This window comes from Peromyscus californicus, unplaced genomic scaffold (assembly GCF_007827085.1).
Source record: "Peromyscus californicus insignis strain IS unplaced genomic scaffold, ASM782708v3 Scaffold_4__1_contigs__length_199733344, whole genome shotgun sequence".
NCBI classification, from domain to species: domain Eukaryota; kingdom Metazoa; phylum Chordata; class Mammalia; order Rodentia; family Cricetidae; genus Peromyscus; species Peromyscus californicus.
The window spans coordinates 159,147,320-159,164,126 of NW_026294562.1; the positions used below are offsets into that span (position 1 = coordinate 159,147,320).

Genomic DNA, 16,807 nt, shown 5'->3' on the forward strand with positions numbered 1-16,807 from the left:
AAGAGCTAGTCAGTAGTAAGCCTAAGCTAATGGCCAAACAGTTTTAATTAATATAAGCCTCTGTGTGTTTACTTGGGTCTGAGTGGCTGCAGACCGGGCGGAACACAGGAAAACTTCCAGCTACACTGGTATGAACCCATTCCACTTGGAAAATGGCACACCTGGGCTCAATCCTGACTCCACCACCATCCAGGTTTGCTGACATTAACAACTTGGTGGCATCCTGACCTCTGTTTCCTCATATGAAAGGTAAGAATAACAGAACATACTAAGTTGTTGCAAAAATAAAAGAGATAAAGGGAAGCTGGGTGTGGTGGTATGTAGATGGATTTTTCTTTGGGCTTCCAGCTCACAAATAATGACACAGAGAATTATTATTAATTATGAAAGCTTGGTCAATAGCTTAGGCTTGTTCCCAACTAGCTCTTGTAACTTAAATTAACCCATTTCTATTAATCTACATTTTACCATGTGTCTTTTTACCTCTCTATCATTCTGTATGTCAACCTCCCGCCATGTCTCATTGGGGTTTCTCTGCCTCTTGAGTATCTATCTCCTCCTTCTGCCTCTCTCTGCCCGGAAGTCCCGCCTATACCTCCTGCCTAGCTATTGGCGGCTCAGCTCTTTATTAAACCAATCAGAAGGTGCCTTGGCAAAGACACATCTTCACAGTGTAATCAAATATTCCTCAACAATGGTACATGCCATAAAAGGCAGCACTTGGAGGTTGAGAAATGAAGAGCATGGTGTTCACGGTCAGCTTGGACTACACGGCAAGTCTGAGGCTAGCCTGGGCGATAGCCAGAGAACCTATCTCAAAAACAGAAACAAGCCGGGCGGTGGTGGCGCACGCCTTTAATCCCAGCACTCGGGAGGCAGAGCCAGGCGGATCTCTGTGAGTTCGAGGCCAGCCTGGGCTACCAAGTGAGTTCCAGGACAGGCGCAAAGCTACACAGAGAAATCCTGTCTCGAAAAACCAAAAAAAAAAAAAAAAAAAAAAAACAGAAACAAAACAAAAACGATGGAAGGAAAGTCATCATATGCTCATCTGTCGTCTCACCTGCCCTGGTGGCCATCCTTGGATAATCTGAGCTTAACTGAGGCCATTGAAGAGGCCCCAAGACCACTCAGGCCTTCCAAGAGCTCTAGTGTTAGGGGCTCCCTGGCGGTGCTCAGGAGTGGCTCCGTTCATTACCATGGCCGCCACACCCTTATCTGGTGACTCAAAGGCCACAGGTCCATTTCAGGCCCTAATTTCATCACCCATCTGCATCAGCTGGATGGAGTTAGGCCGACCAACCAAACAACAAATCATCTCAGGGAGGGGACCTCTGTTCTGTTTTACTGGAAGCTTCTATGCGTTTTGTCTCGTTTTTCAATTTCATTCTGTGTGTGCCTTCAAGACTAGGCAGTGACTGACTTGCACAGTTTAGAATGGTTGGTCTGGCCGGGCGGTGGTGGCGCACGCCTTTAATCCCAGCACTCGGGAGGCAGAGCCAGGCGGATCTCTGTGAGTTCAAGGCCAGCCTGGGCTACCAAGCGAGTTCCAGGAAAGGCACAAAGCTACACAGGGAAACCCTGTCTTGAAAAAAAACCAAAAAAAAAAAAAAAAAAAAAAAAAAAAAAAAAAAAAGAATGGTTGATCTGGGTGCACAGGCAGTCTGGGTGCACAGGCAGTCTTTCCTCCTAATGCCTGACTGCCCCCTGCAGGTCGGGGCTCCTCTTCTGGCGGTGGGGTGGGGGGAAGCAAGGATTTGAATCCACAGCCCTGGAAATGAGACCCCGTTCCATCCTGTGCTGTGTGGCTGTGGACCGGTGACTTTCCCACTCTTATTCTGGGTGTGGATGGAGATGGCTTGCTTGCTTCAGCTTTTAGGCTGGTGCCAGGCGGACCCTTAAGAATGAAGTTCACAAACGAGAATCCGGGTCACTGGGTACTTGTGGTTAACTACAGACCCCGAAATTTGGGGGTGAGTGCCAAGAAGAGACAAGGCCTTGATTGAATTCCACGAGGACTGAAGTCTGGGAACCTACCTAAATCTTCTGTGCATCAATCCCTTTGCAAGCCCTGCGCCCCCACAGTGTTGGGGCTGGAGCAAGCGACCCTGCCTGCTGGCGCCTTTTCTTTTTCCCCAGGTCATCATGGGGTTACTCGGTGCCACCGCCGGGGCAGTGGCAGCTAAGAAGCTGCGGAGTGGAGCCAAGCGGCAGACCAGAGTCCAGCACTGGGGATCCCCGAGCCGGGCGCAGCCGGCGCCAAACCCGCCCCACCCCCCGCGGCCGCACGACCGCGCCCAGCGGCATCTCCTTCGGAGCGCGCGGCCAGTGGGGCCGCGGGAGCCGCAGAGCGCGCGTGGGTGTGGCGCTCGTGAGCTCCCGAGAGGGCTGAGCGATCAGGGAAGAGATTTCCCCCTTCTTTGCCCCGCCACCCCGGTAGCCGCTTTCCACCGTGGGGCGGGGCCCGGACTGGGGGCGGGGCGCCGGGCGGGCGCGGCGCTATTTCCAGCTTCGCCGGAGGCTTCGCTCGCACTTCGCTGGGAGCCTTCCCGGTGCTGGCGCTGGACCCGGATCCGGTGGTACCGCGGGGAGGAGACAGGACCGGGCGGTGGCGGCGGAGACAGGGGACGCAACCAGTGCCTGGGACCCAATAGGAGCACGCCGCCGCAACCTCTCCCGCGTTCTCCGGCCGCCGACTCCACGCCAATCGCCCACTCCCGGCACCTAGGACTACACGGAGAAAGAGACGCAGCCCGGCCCGAGCTGGAGCGGAGATCCTACTTGCTTCCCAAGCTCCCGGGAAGAGGATTCTCCTGCCGCCAAGAACCGCGCCGGACCGGAGGAACCCGTGGCCTGGAGAGCTCCGGCCGCTCCAGGTGAGTGCCTGAGCCCCAAATCATCCTATCCCCTGTGCCGGATACTCACCCGAAGGGATGCCCCCGGGAACCCTTGAGTGAACCCGGGACCGCTCTGAGCGCAAACCTCGCCGCTCGACATGGATCGGAGTCCCAAGCTGCAGGTGCTGATGGGGTGTGTGGTGCTTGGGTCTGGCGGTACTTTGGGGACCGGCCCCCATGAGCGGGAACTTTAATTAGACTTTCGATCCTTGGTTTTCTCCGCGCCTGGGAACTGCCTCTTTCTCTCTCCTAAGGCTCTCCTGGAGGAACCTTTGCTCCTCCTCCTAGACCTGGATGCTGGGTGCGTGGAGGCAGCTTTGGGAGCTGAGCGGCGAGCGCCCCAGGGCTAGGCTGTAGCGTCCAGGGAGCCGAGGCTTTAGCGTGCGCTTGGAACTGGGACTTAGGGGTCAGTTAGAGCCAGCAGTGCGAAAGGGGAAGTTATTGGCGACCTTGGCTTCCTACCGGGAGGCGTAAGGTATCTGTGCGCTCCATCGCGCGCATATCCTCCCCGCAACTCTCTAGGGCCCCGGCCTGTTTTGTGCTCCTGGCGAGTGTGCGTGCGTCAGTGATCGCAGGGAGGTGTGTGCTTGCGTGTGTCCCAGAGTGCGGGAGTTGGAGCCTCCGGCGGCTGGGGGTAGAGGGCGGTGAGATGATCCTTTTTGCGGCGGGACCGAGCCCAGCTCTAGCGGCGGCTGCAACTCCAGCTTCTGAGCGTTAGGGCTGCTTTGGCTTCGTGGAAGGCCGGCCTGGCTAGGCGAAGGTGCGTTCCCGGGTTTGGGCAGGGCCAGAGGTGGCGCTTGGGCATGAAGTGACCTCTCTTTATTTCCCGCGCAGGACTCCAAACCCTAACTTCAGTTGTACATCTTGTCTCTAGGCCCTGGGGCCCTCACCTGGAGCTAGAACAGTCAGGGCGGAGTGGGGTGCGGGGGGACTGTGTCCGGGGTTGCAGGCATACAGGTCGGATCTTGGAACGCTCTGTCCTGCAGCCATTTCGGGATCGTGTCTCTGAGTCTCTGAGCCGCCTCCCAGCAGGACCCTAAGCCTGATTGACTCTAAAGGGAACAGGCTTCTGAAGCTCTCTGTTTCTATGGATGTAGCCTGGCAGCAGGCCGCAAGGGAGACTCAGTTGGGGCAAGGGCAGCTCTAGGTGGTAGGGTGAGTAAAGGAGTAAAGGCAGATTAACTCTTTCCCCACCTTCCTCCAGGACCACAGGCATGAGCTTCCTCCACCAAGTCCACTTTTTTGAGGGTTCGCCTTTACCTTTGACTGGTGGGTAGGGGGCCTCGTCTTAAGACACAAAGAACTCTTTTAAAAAATTTCCTACCCCCACAGTGTCTCCTGAGCCTGTCACTTCCCTAAAAGCACTGTTGGAAAGATGAGGGAGGGGCGGTGGTTCTCATGGAAGACTCTTTCTTTTCTTTTTGAGGCAGGGTCTCACCGTCCAGCCCAAACTGGCTTGGAACTCATGACCTCAACCTGCTGAGTGCAGGAATTACAGGTGCACACCATCATGCCTTACAGGACATTCTCTTTTTAATCCAGCCACCTCACCACCTACAGGCAGATGGGGTGCTGGACCTCGTGAGGAGAGTGGAAACATGTTCTGGAGGCTTTGGCAGATTGGCCTCTGTAAAGTGACACACAGAGAGGTGCTGTTCAGACCCTGAAAAGACAGTCAAAATGGGGTGATCAATAACCCAGTAGCATTTGAACACAGAAAACCTCAAAGCCTGACCCCATCCCATCGTTTGGCAGAGTCACCCTGGGACACATGAATGGTCAACTTATTTATTCATTTACCCGGAATCCGACTTGGTGGGAGTGAATTATGTTTCCCTAGTATTGATTTTTGTTTTTCTTGTTTTTTTTTAAAGACCCCAAATTTAAAAAGTCAAGGCTTTCTCAAAGCAAGGTCAAAGATTAATTATTTATAGAGAGACATCAATCAGCCGGAGAGGGGGGGTGTGCTCATTTATAAATTCCCTGAGTGGGCAAAATGAAATCTATTTTCCTCTGGCTCCAGCCGGGAGAGGAGAGCTGGCTTGTTTGACGGAGGACACTTTGTAACTCAGCCTGCTCTTGGAGATGCCTTTTCCATCTCGAAGCTGGAATATCACTTGGGAAATTTTATGCATATTTGCTGTGTTTCCGTAATGAACATTTACTGATTAGGGAGTATCAAGGGAATTTGATTTTTTAAACATTTATTCAAATCTCTGTTTATGTAAGCTAATAAGTCTGAGAAAGTTCAGTTAACAACTCCCCCCCCCCCCTTTGGTTGCTGGGTAAGTATGCTTGGCAGACACATCTCAGAATTTGCCTTCCATTCACTTCCAACAGGGAAAGTCAGATTTCTCTGATTGGAAATACGGTGTTGGCTGCTTCCCTGTACTTTACTCTGAGTTGGTGCCAGACGCTGCTTTTTGTGGTTTTGCTGATGGAGGAGAGGTCGGCGCTCAGAGCTGTGATTGCTGTTTTGCTGGTGTATGGGGTCTGAGAAAGCTGCCTTAGTCCCTGGGAGTGCTGATGGGGGCAGACAGGGAAGGTGTGGTCACTAGCTCACTTGCCTGCCTCTTGCCTACACTGACCTGGAAGTCTGACACCCGTTTTAGCGCCCACACATCCCCACCACTCCGATTTGCCCGTGCGTGGCAGATACAACAGTCCGTAAACAACTGCCCGGCCCTGTGTTAATCAGCAGGTAATGAGTCTTCTAAGAGGAGCATTATATAATGCTGGCCCGAGGAGGTCAAGACGGTGCTGCAGAGGGACAGCCAAAAACAAAGTAGACGAGTAAAGATGCTCGGCCTGTGTGCATAGGTAGCATCGGCATCAGGATGTCCGCTGGAGGTGGGCAGCCTTCGTGTGACACTGTGGCGCCCAGAGGCTCCTGGGCGCTTTGTCCTTGCAGTTGATTTCTAGATTTGTCTGGCTTCAGAGCAGCTGTGTCTTTTCCCTCCCAAGAAAAAGCTGCCCCGGAATAGAGGTGACTCACTGGTAACCTGGGGACAGCTTCCTGAGGAGGCAGAGGATAGGACGACATCGGCTTACTTACTGGCTGTGGCAGAGGATGTGAATTACACGTTGCACATGTAAGAAGCTGTGACTTCTACCCTCTGCAAAACTACCTGTCATTTGTGCTCTGATGCAGCAGACGGACTCGGTGGGACTTGATCGTGGGTGGTTAGGAATTCAGAGGAATAGTTAATGCTGTCAGGAAACCAGGGAAGGCTGTGTCCTGGGGGGGCAACAGCCAGAAGCAGCCTTGGCCTTGCTCTCACAGAGTACCTGGATCTAGGCCCAGGGTTGGGGGTACCAGACATAGCTGCCTCCCCAGGCAGGAAGGATGGGGTTCCCTTCTTACTCCCCACCTAGAAGGCCCCACTTCCGGGGAACTAGTACTCCAGGAGGTCTGTTGACAGTGAAGGTATGGTATCCTTTTCCTGCCAAACCTGGCTGGCTTTAGTGAGTGACGTTTATTTGAACTAAACTATAATTGTCATGGCTGAAACCTGGAGTTCAGTGTGACTCTTGTGTCACACTCCCAGGGCCGGCTCCCATGTCACTCCCCTTCACTCTGCCACCAGTGAGTGTTTATTGAGTATGTACTGGATGTCTGTCACTGCCAGGCCCTGGAGACAAGGTGAACAAAGGCAGCGCCGTGTCTGCCCTCGCGGGACAGAGATTTCGCTGCCACTCATCCATCGCTCCATCGTATGCTAGGCAAAGGCGTTGTTAGAGATAACCAATGCCCGTGGGAGTCTAGGCTTGAGAAAGGTGGGAAGGGCATGCCCAGGTCGTTTCCTTACAGCACTGGACCCGTGTGTGCTAAGCGAGTGCTCTATCAGAGCTGTGACCCCAACAGGAATAGTCAGGTTGTTATGAGCCCTACGAGAGAGTGAGCTGACTTAGACTGAGGGCCTGCGGGTGAGAGGACTGAGGAAAGGAGTGGCTGTGTTCCAGGCAAAAGGGATAGGGGGTGGGGGAGGAGTTGGGGGAAGACCCGGCATGGGCAGTAGCCTGCACAGTGGTCCCTGCTGAAGGAATGTATGAGAAGGTTCTGATCACTAGCTATGAGAAGACCTCTGTGTGCCGCTGACGGATGAAGGAGAGGGCAGAGGTGGCTGGAGACCTGACAGCGTGGTGCCTTGAGACCGAGTGCACTTGGATTTTATTCAGCTAACTGCGGTGGGGTAGGGAGGCCTGTGGGAAGGGAGCGGTCATGACCCTGGAGATACAGAACCTTGGTTCCAAAGGAATTGGTTTGGGAGGGGACATGGTGAGGTGTTTGAGATGAGGCTTGTGGGACCCTGGTGAGAAGTCTTGGTTCCTGAGACAGAGATGTCCCTGGGGTCCTGAGCGCCTGTCCACGCCGGGACTGGGTGGCCCGATGGCTGGCTGTGCTGCCAGGTCTCTGCAGTACTTTCCCAGCCCGGCTCCCTCCTACTGTCCTTGTCTGTTTGGTTATCGGCTGCTGTGAGAAAACACCAAGACTAAAAGCGCCTTGGAGAGGAAAGGGTTGAATCCGTCTTACATTCCACCTCACAGTCCGTTATGGAGAGAAGTCAGGACAGGAACTCAGGCAGGGATCTGGAGGCAGGGACTGAAGCAGAGACCGTGAAGACCCCTGCTCACTGACTCACCCCCTCGGCTCAAGGTCGGCTGCTTTTCTTATATCTCCTAGGACCATCTGCACAGGGTGGCCCCACCCACGGCGGGCCAGACTCTTCCTCATCAATCACTCATCAAGAAAAGGGCCTTGAAACAGAGGCGGCTCAGTGGTTAAGATCTCTGACTCATGTTCGAGTATCTAGGTTCAATTCCCAGGTCATCCAGTGTTTGATCACACCAAGATTAAAACAATAAAAATAAATAAATAAAAGGAAGAAGAAAATGGCCTTGAAGACATGCCCACAGGCTAATCTGATGGAGGCATCCTCTCAATGAAGGTTCCTTCTTCCCAGATGACTCCAGCTGTGCCAAGTTGACAAACAAAACAAAACTAGCCTGAGCGCTTTGACCGACTTTCTCTCTGTGGTCATTAAAAAAACAAAACAAAACAAAACAGCACATAGTAGGCACATCGTGAGTGACAGCCTCGGAACCCCCCCCCCCCCCCCCCCCCCCCCCCCCCCCCCCCCCCCCCCCCCGTGAGGGCCAGGCAGAAACTGCTTTTTTTTCTGTAACTGACACCACCTCTCTGCTGAACTAGCCTTACTCAGGACTTGCCTGCCCCCAGGGGAGTGGAGCAAGGCTTCAGCTCTGTCCTGTGTGCTGGCCACTTGCAGGCCTCGGATGCCCGCTTCTTCTGGAGTTGGTCGCCTGCTGCCCGCCCCCTCATGCCCACGTAGCTTCCCAGTCCTCCAGTAGTTACTTCACCTGCCCTGTAGTTGATCTAACACTCTTCCCTCCCCACCTCCCATCACACTGTACCTGCTTCCATCCCTTTGAGAGGCTCTGCCCCAGGCTGAGAGCTCCCCCACTGCCTCTGAAGTCTCAATCTTCTCAGGCCGTCAGCAGCTCAGGGACCTGGCTTCTCCACGGACAGCGTCCCTGTCCCCCAGACTTCCGTCATCCTCTTCCAGAGCTGGGGTGGGGGAAAGCAGGCCTGTGAGTCACTTACTTCCTGGTGTGCCCATGCTGCTGGCTGCAGGCCTGGTTGCCGAGCTGCAGGCAAGAGCCCAGGTCGCTGTCACCTTGTCCTCACTCTGTCTGGGCCAGAGCCAGCTGCTTCCAAGCTGGGCCAGCCTTGGGGATGAGAGTGATGACAGGCAAGGAGAGGTTCTAGGCGGTACGGTTTCATGCTTTGTAACCCCTGGCCTATCTGAGGCTTTTTGCGGGAGAGCTCACTGTTCCCCCCCACTCTCTCTGGTAGTGAGTCCCCTGTGGCTGTCTGCAGCTTGCTCAAGGCTTTCTGTTGAGGCTGGCCTGGCCCTCTTGTGCTGTGACTGCTAGCTGTCTGTAGACCACTGGGCATGCCCAGATACCCATCAGTGGGGAGGTGACAGAGCAGGGTACCTTTGCCAGCATTCTATACCCTAGGCTCAGATTGACTCATGCTCAACAGACAAGTCATACCCATCTTCGAAGCCGTCTCTTTTGGGGGCGCTGACTCATCTGTCTGGACAAGATTCATCTGCCCAGCCTTGTGAGTACTGAGACCTTCCTCCAGCTTTGTTGGGGGATAGTGTGCTTTCTGTATTACTGGTGGGGTAAGGGAAGGAGGCAGTACCTGCAGGGAGCATCTCAGCATCCTGCAAATGCCGACCCATACCTCGCCTTGGGGAAGCTGGGCCAATGTACCCAGGCCACAGGGCCACAGAGCTCCTAAGAATGTTGCTCTTTCCTGCTGTGTCAGCCATGAAGCGATCGGTCCGGAGGAGGCACACAGTGACGGCTGGGTGGCAGGCCTGGAGACCTAGGCTTTCAGTCTGTCTATACTGGTGGAGGCGTTGTATGGCACAGTCTGTCTACACTGGCTGCATTAGTGTTTGAAGTAGGCAGTCTGTCTACCTAGTGGAGCCACGTGGTCTGTGTACCTTGGTTGGGTCTTGCGAGTTAGCACTGCAACTTTCCATTTAGTCTGTCTGCCCACTCTCCAGGGCCTTTGAACAGAGCTCAGAGAGCTCAGACTCTCTAGCTTCAACAGCGTTCTTGGCGACCAGGCTCTGCCCCGGCCCAGACTTCCTTTCAGACCCCAGCCTGACGTGCCAGCTGTCTTTGTCTTCCAGGGCTTAGGTGGTTAATCCCAATGGGTAGTGCAGTCTGTCTACACTGTTGGGAACCAGTGTGTGAAGCAGGTAGTCTTTCTGCACAGGTTGAGCCAATATGCTTGGCGGGGACTCTGTCTCCACTTGTTGAGTTCCCAGTTTATGGTACACCACCTGTTTATACTGGGGGAACCCAGCTCACTATGAAGTCTGTCTATACCACTGGCCAATGGGTACGTCATTGGAGTCATTCAAAACGGTTTGAGTCAGTGTTCAAAGCAGGCACTGGCTACCTTGGTGGAGTTCAACATGTGATCCAGGCAGATGCCACACTGCTTGAGACAGTGGGGGACATGGTCAGCCTCAGGCTTGCTGGGGCCAGTGTTCCGGGTTTCTCTAGAAACCTCTGCCCACTCCCGAGTGGCTCTCTCCCTTCCAAGGATACCTCCCTACCTTTCCTCCAACAAATACCTGGGTCCAGTGTGGGTCCCATTCCCTAGGGACGGTTCTCATGTCTGTAAATCCTTTCAGCAGAGGCTGCCTGCTGTCCATGGTCAGTGCTACCTCCGCCATCCTTCATGGCAGCCACTCACACATCTTTATCCCTGGAAACTCATTTAGCGTGGGTTACTGCCTTGGTGTTCATAGTAAATTGAGTTTCTCCTGCTTGGGTCCCTCTTGCTGTTTTCTGCTTAGATTTGGGGTCTCGTGAGGTTTGGCTTCATCTGCAAATCTAATTTCATGACCATTCATCCCGTGAAAGCACACTTTGTGCCTATTATTTAACGCTTCCCCATTTCCTTTTCCATGAATTAAAATGTCAACAGACAACCCCATACACCCCTCGCTCCACCCTAGGGGCCACCTCTGGGCTGTAACTGAAGCTGGTACGCAGAGTCAAGCTGGTTCGAATCTTAGCTTTGCTCCTTAGTCATTGTGTGGGCTAGGGACTTGGTGTCTTCATCTGTAAAATGAGAAGAATGACGGACTCCACCTCCTAGAGGTAAATGTAGCAGCTTTTGGCAAAGCGACAGCTGCTGCTGTTTATTGTCCTTTGTGTTTGGTCTCTTAGCCTAACATATTGGTCAGGGATCTAAACTGATAATGTGAAGAAGATTTGGGGCGGGGCATGCAGCGCCTCTGCCAGTATCCCTCAAGTCTTTATTTTAAAGGAATTGTGTGTGTGTGTGTGTGTGTGTGTGTGTGTGTGTGTGTGTGTGTGTACCATGTGTGTGCAGCTGCCCAAGAGCATCCGATTCGCTGGAGCTGCTGTAGGCAGTTGCGAGCTGCCTGGGTGAGTGCTGGGAACCGAACCTGGGTCTTCTGGAAGGGCCCCAAGCACTCTCAACTGCTGAGCCATCTCTCATGCCCAGATCTTTTAAAATGGTTTCCCAATGATACAGTGATGTGTTTCACAAGTGCATTTTAAAGCCTTTTATTCCAGTTAGAGCAAGCATTCACAAAAGTGAGTGGGTCAAAGGCGAGCAATGCAGCAGCTGTCTGAGGGCTGCTCAGGCCCGTGTTCCCAGCACCGGAGCGGGAATCAGTATACGGCTAACATACACCTCAGAGCTTCCCTTTGACCTACTCCAGTCACTCCCCTTCACCACATGTAACTGATGGCACAGGTCTCTTTTCCTTCATCTTAAACTTGATATGGAATTACGGCCTATGTACATGTGTGACTGGGTCAGCATCGTGTTTAAGAGATTCATCTGCAGTGTGTGTCTTTGCTGTTTTTCCCTTCTGATTATTCTCTGGGGCTCCCACTGTGGTTGGCACGAGTGTCCACCAGAGGCCCACATTTGGAAGGCTTTGTTCTTAAGGTGGTACTAACTGGGAAGTTTTGCAAACCATTAAGAGATGGGGTGTTTTGGGAGATCTTTAGGTTACCATTCAGGGCATACCAAAAAGAGATTGTGGAATCATACTGGTCATCTCTCTCTTGTTGCTTCCTGGTTCCGTGACATGCCCTGTCACTGTCACCCTCACCAGAACCCCAGAGCATTTGGGGCTGCCTGATCATGCACTGGAAACTCTAGGATCATGAGCTAAAACTCTTGTTTTCTTTTTACAAAGCCTCATCTGTTTTGTTGTGGCAGCAAGGAGCTGATTGATACCATTCCACTGTGTGGATATACTCTGATTTATTTACCCATTCTCCTGTTGATTGACATTTAGGTTGTTCAGAGTTTTTGACTATTACAAACCATATTGTACTTGTTTTTGCATGTGTTTCTTGGGTACATATAAACATTTCTGAGAAGCTTGGACTGAAGAGTCTCTAGGTTAGGGGAATGCATCTTTTATGGGAACTGCAGGCAGGTTTCTAAAGTGGTCCTTCACCCAGGCGTGGAGGTGCACACCTGTAAATCCCTGCACTTGGGAAGCTAAGGCCAGAGGATCATGAACTCAAGACCAGCGCAAACTTCCTAGTGAGACCCTGCGTGTGTGTGCGTGCGTGCGTGCGTGCGTGTGTGTGTGTGTGTGTGTGCGTGTGTGTGTGTGTGATTGTACCACCTTAGTCTCCTCAACAGTTATGTGTAAGGGTTCTGGTCACTCCACATCCTTTCCAACACTGTGTGTGGTTGGCTTTTGTCATTTTAGCTATCCTGTGACTACGTAAAGCTATCACACTATGCTCTTAATTTGATTTCTCAGATGACTAATAGAGTTTCTTTTTTGCCCAGGATATTTTGAAACTGAAAACATTCTTCAACAAATCTTAAAATTCACTTCCACCCCCAGATGATAAGATTCTTAAATGTCTATATAGGTGCATATGATTCCTTTCCGGGGAAGTTTGAATCTGCTCTTCTAGAAGGCGGAGATGGAGTAGTCTGAAGTTTCTGTCTGAGAGTGGGAACTATAACAGACACCATGAACTTTAAGTCTGCCCTGTGGGACTCATGTTCACTGCTGTGTTTCAGTGTCCAAGACCACCCTAGCACAAAGTAAGACCCCTTGGTAGTCCAATGAATGAAGACCCACATGATGAAGAGCTGACCATTGGTCTTCCTAGCCCCTCCTACCTACCTGACTCAGCAGGAACTTGGTAGTATAGTGAGCTGCCCTGCTAAGGACTCCAGAAGTTGGGTCCTCTGTCTCTAGAAGATATCTTGTGCTACAGTGGAGCAGCAGACATGCTTACCCAGTGTTATAAGCAACAACCATTGAAGAGTATCATCCCTTAGCTGGACCTGGTACACGGTCCTGTAATCCCAGCCATTCCAGAAGCTGAGGCAGGAGGATCACAAGTTCATGGCCTACTTGAGCTACAGAGTGAGTTCAAAGCAGCTTGGGGAACTTAATTTGACCCTGTCTCAAAAAAAAAGTCTGGGAGTATAGCCCAGTGGTGCAAGCAGGAGGTAATTTCCCTTGCCTAGAATCCAGCACTGAGGGGCTCCATGGTAGAGCACTTGCCTAGCATGTGTTAGGTTCCATTCCTTCGGTGCCTTCATCTCAATCCTCAATTGGCGTACTATCTGTTGGGTCCCCATGCCCCGTCAAAAGCATGTTCCCTGTGTGTGTTATGGGCTCCTCGGCTTTCAGCACTAGCTTTCCGTAGCTGGCATGCTTTCCAGTCGAGTGGAAACAGAAGCTTGTGTCTAATAAAGCACCTCAATGTATGCTGCCACCGCTTGACCATAACAATGCCTTCTGCCTTTGGCTGCATCTGGTCCACTTTCTTCCAGTCTGACGGAAGTCTTTGGAAAGCAGTGTGGTTGGGCGATCTGACCCTGGGTCAGAGTCCTTGGAATGAATATGCTGTTCTTTGTGTTCCTGTTATTCTCAGGGAAGTGAGTAGACATACAGCTCGGGTACAGCTGACACAGAGTGATGGGGTGTCTAAGGTTTGACAGAGTGGGTAAGGGATTCTAGCTGGGGCAGCTGGGCTGACCCTCAAGACAGAGAGACCACACCTCCCCAATGAATTGGTGTGAGCCCACCCCCGAGTATCAGCAACAAGAAGTCCACAGAACAAAGACACTGGGTGCCCAAGAGACGCAAATACGTAAGATTCGTTAGAGGATTCTAGAAGGTTTTCTGGAAAAGCCAACTTGAGATTCCTTATCTCCAAGGCAAAGAGGTAAGAACTCTCCATCTTGGTATTGGGAGAAATTCTCTCCAAGGTTTGGGATCACCAGGCACACATTCTGTGTGAGCCAAATACAAGTCACTTTAAAACAGGACAGCAAATGACTCCGTGACACACACATTGTTTATGTGATGTGTAGGCGGGTGTGAAGATGGAAGAGCTAAAAGTGGTTTGGGAAAACAACACTTTTTTTCCTTTGGTAGGAAGGCAGATTAGGGAGGTTTATGGTCTTCTGTGATAACTAATATGAAAGGTTTATCAACACTTAAAAAAAAACCTGACGTTTTTTGTGAAATTGATTTGAAGACTTGGCAGATTTGAGGAATCATTCAGTAACATTTTTACGGGTCGATGCTAATTTGATTCTGCCGACCGGCGCGACGCGCCAATTTACTGCCAGACCAGCATTAAGCACGGACCTTCCGTGCGAGTTTTATAGGCGGACAGCTCATAAAGATGTGTGCTTGACAAGTATTCTGCCTCTCTTAGGATGTAGAGTATGAAGTGTTTATCAAAAACCACCTAAATCGACCCTGCTTTGGACTCGTAAACAACCTGGGGACTTCAGTCTCATACTTCATTCAGTATTTCATGTCTCATCACTCCAGATCCTGGTATGTGTGTGCCAGGAGCCTTTGTCTCCAAAAGCCACCTCCAGACACATGACAAATTCTAGGGGAGGGGGATCGGGTGTTCTGAAGGATGGCTTTGGAAACAGACTCCTGCACATAACCACCCATGACCATGCATTCGCTCAGGGCCCTCAGCACAGCCTCTCTGGGAGGGCTGAAATGTCCCCCTCTTAAATAGCTCCCATCTCCAAAGGTTCCTGGGGAGAAATCAAAGCTTACCAGGTGTGGTGGCACAAGCCTGCAATCCTATCACTTGAGAGGCTGAGGCAGGAGGATTGCTAGTCTGATGCCCACCTGGGCCACCTTGTGAGACACTGTTTTTTAAAGAAGAAGGAGAAGGGGAACGGGAGGGGGAGGAAGAAGAGGAGGATGAGGAGGAGAAGAAGAAAGAGGGAGCGAGGAACGAGAGCACAGAGTCTGCACCTGGACTAAACCTTTGGCCCCAAGGACATACAGTTTTGCTTTCATTTTTCTTCCCTGGGCTTCCCTGTGATGGATGACGGGGGCTGCTCTCTCTCTCTTTGCCTACGTACAGCTGTTTGAGCTTCACCACAGAGGCTCTCCGAAGCTTTGTTCAGCACACCAGAAAGTGTTTAACAATAAAAATGATCAAAACTGCCCTTCTTTAATCTCAGACTCCGGAGACAGAGGCAGGTGGATCTCTGTGAGTTTTTGGCCAGCCTGGTCTACATAGCAAGTTCCAGGCCAGTCAAGGATACATTACCAAAACCCTCAACTGACCAACAAAAACCAAAACAAAACAGACCCGTATTTTACTGGTGAAAACCACTGTTAATATTTCCCACAAAGTGGATGTGGCTGTGCACACCTACTCTTTCTCCCAACCAGTGTTAATTGCCCTTGCTTAAACGAAGAAGATTGCAAGAGGGTGGGGAGCGGATAGACCTCCATCAGCGCAAAGCCTCCTGGGCCCCTGGCAGAGGAGATCTGATCTTGGGCAAATGTCAAGGTGTCTTTTTGAAATCTGTGTTACGATATCAGCTCATTGTGGGCATAAGGCTTCATCTGGATTTCATAAATATTGTATGGGACTCCATCCTTGCCACCTTGGTCAGCCTAAGAACACAACAGCACCCCCCCCTTTCTACACGCGCGCGCGCACGCGCACACACACACACAGAGAGAGAGAGAGAGAGAGAGAGAGAGAGAGAGAGAGAGAGAGAGAGAGAGAGAGCGCCCCCCATCGCCATTGTAATCTATTGCTGAGTTGTCATGAAAAGCCAATTGGTGATATTTCAATCACAACGTCCCTGTAACAAATTCCATTCAAATTCCTCGGGAAGAAGCGAGTTAAGGCTTCATCCTGCTGCTGGGAGAATGACACGCTAAATGTAGCTTCCTGGGGCCCTGGCAGCCATCCAGGCTTTGTAATTTATACTTCTCCTTCCTGGCTCTCCAAGTGACCTTGGAACCTCTGTGCTGCTAGATTTCTTAGGTTCACAGGGTGCTTTCCATCCCCCCTGAGCGAGCCCTTCCAGGTCCACCCATCCTGTGGGAGTTTAGAGAAGGGATGACTAGACACCCCCCAAGCACGTGGCTGGTGACGGGAAGATTGTTTGTTGCTGCTGACCTTTCGGCAAAAATTGATGTCAGCTGTGCAACAGCCAAACACCGTGCTGAAAGGCGGCTTGCGGTGACAGGAGCCTCTCTCCTAGCCCCAGCCGCCAGCAGGTAATCCTGGAAGAACAAGGCGCGGGGGTGGGGGGACTGGTGGCAGTGTGCAGTTACTCTCATCAGCTATTTTTGGTTGAGGAATAAACAAAGTGACCCCAAACTGCTGCCAGTACAGAATCTAGCATGGGAGTGGCGTGTAAGAAAGATTAATGTACAATTAAAACCCGTGTATGGGTAAATTACAGGGTGACAGCTATCTAATGCAAACACCGCATCCGTGTAATTAAGAGGAGTTACAGGCTTCCCAGGAGCCGTTAGCTGAAGGAAGTGCTGGGGGCTGTCTGTGTGTGCAGGGGTGGAGACTCGTCCCCAGCGGGCCTGCATGGGGGCCGTGTGGAGGCAGCAGGTGGGGGCAGTCTGGGGGACATAAGGAATTAGCCTGCCCCTCTGGTCCCCAAGCACATCCAGCTTTCTCCAAACTGCTCTGACCTCTGCCTCCCTCCTCACCTTTGCCTCCAAGGCGGTGAGAACCCTTGAATATCTTTTTTTAAACTGTTTTTAATTTCTCCTGCTTTGTCAGCTTTTTAAGAGATATGTTACATTATGTGGAAATTGGATGCTAACAAGATTTGTATGAATAAATTAGACTCTTAACTTTTTATGTTATTACGAAATTGAAATGGACTCTAATGACAGTCAGAATTAATGTTCTGTTTCAAATAAGTGCTGGGGATGTGACTGCGTTTGCAGTGCGGTCCTCCATAGCCCTTCCTTCCTAGGTGGCCTTGCCTGAGCAGTCACCTCTAGCCTCCTCCCAGAGGGGTGGCCCTCTTGCGG

At 51.7% G+C, this 16,807-nt stretch overlaps 1 protein-coding gene across 5 annotated transcripts in view; it reads left to right on the plus strand.

Annotated features, from left to right (window-relative positions):
- Positions 1-2,540: 2,540 nt before the first annotated feature.
- Positions 2,541-16,807, plus strand: part of Chst8 (carbohydrate sulfotransferase 8) — a 133,170-nt gene continuing 118,903 nt past the window's right edge. The window contains exon 1 of one of the 5 annotated variants that reach the window (XM_052761548.1): positions 2,541-2,873. The gene's annotated coding sequence lies outside the window, so the exon portion shown is untranslated. Of the gene's footprint in view, positions 2,874-3,508; positions 3,655-8,674; positions 9,043-15,934; positions 16,028-16,807 lie in introns of those variants that run through there. The other 4 variants (XM_052761542.1, XM_052761543.1, XM_052761545.1 and 1 more) reach the window with 4 other exon arrangements.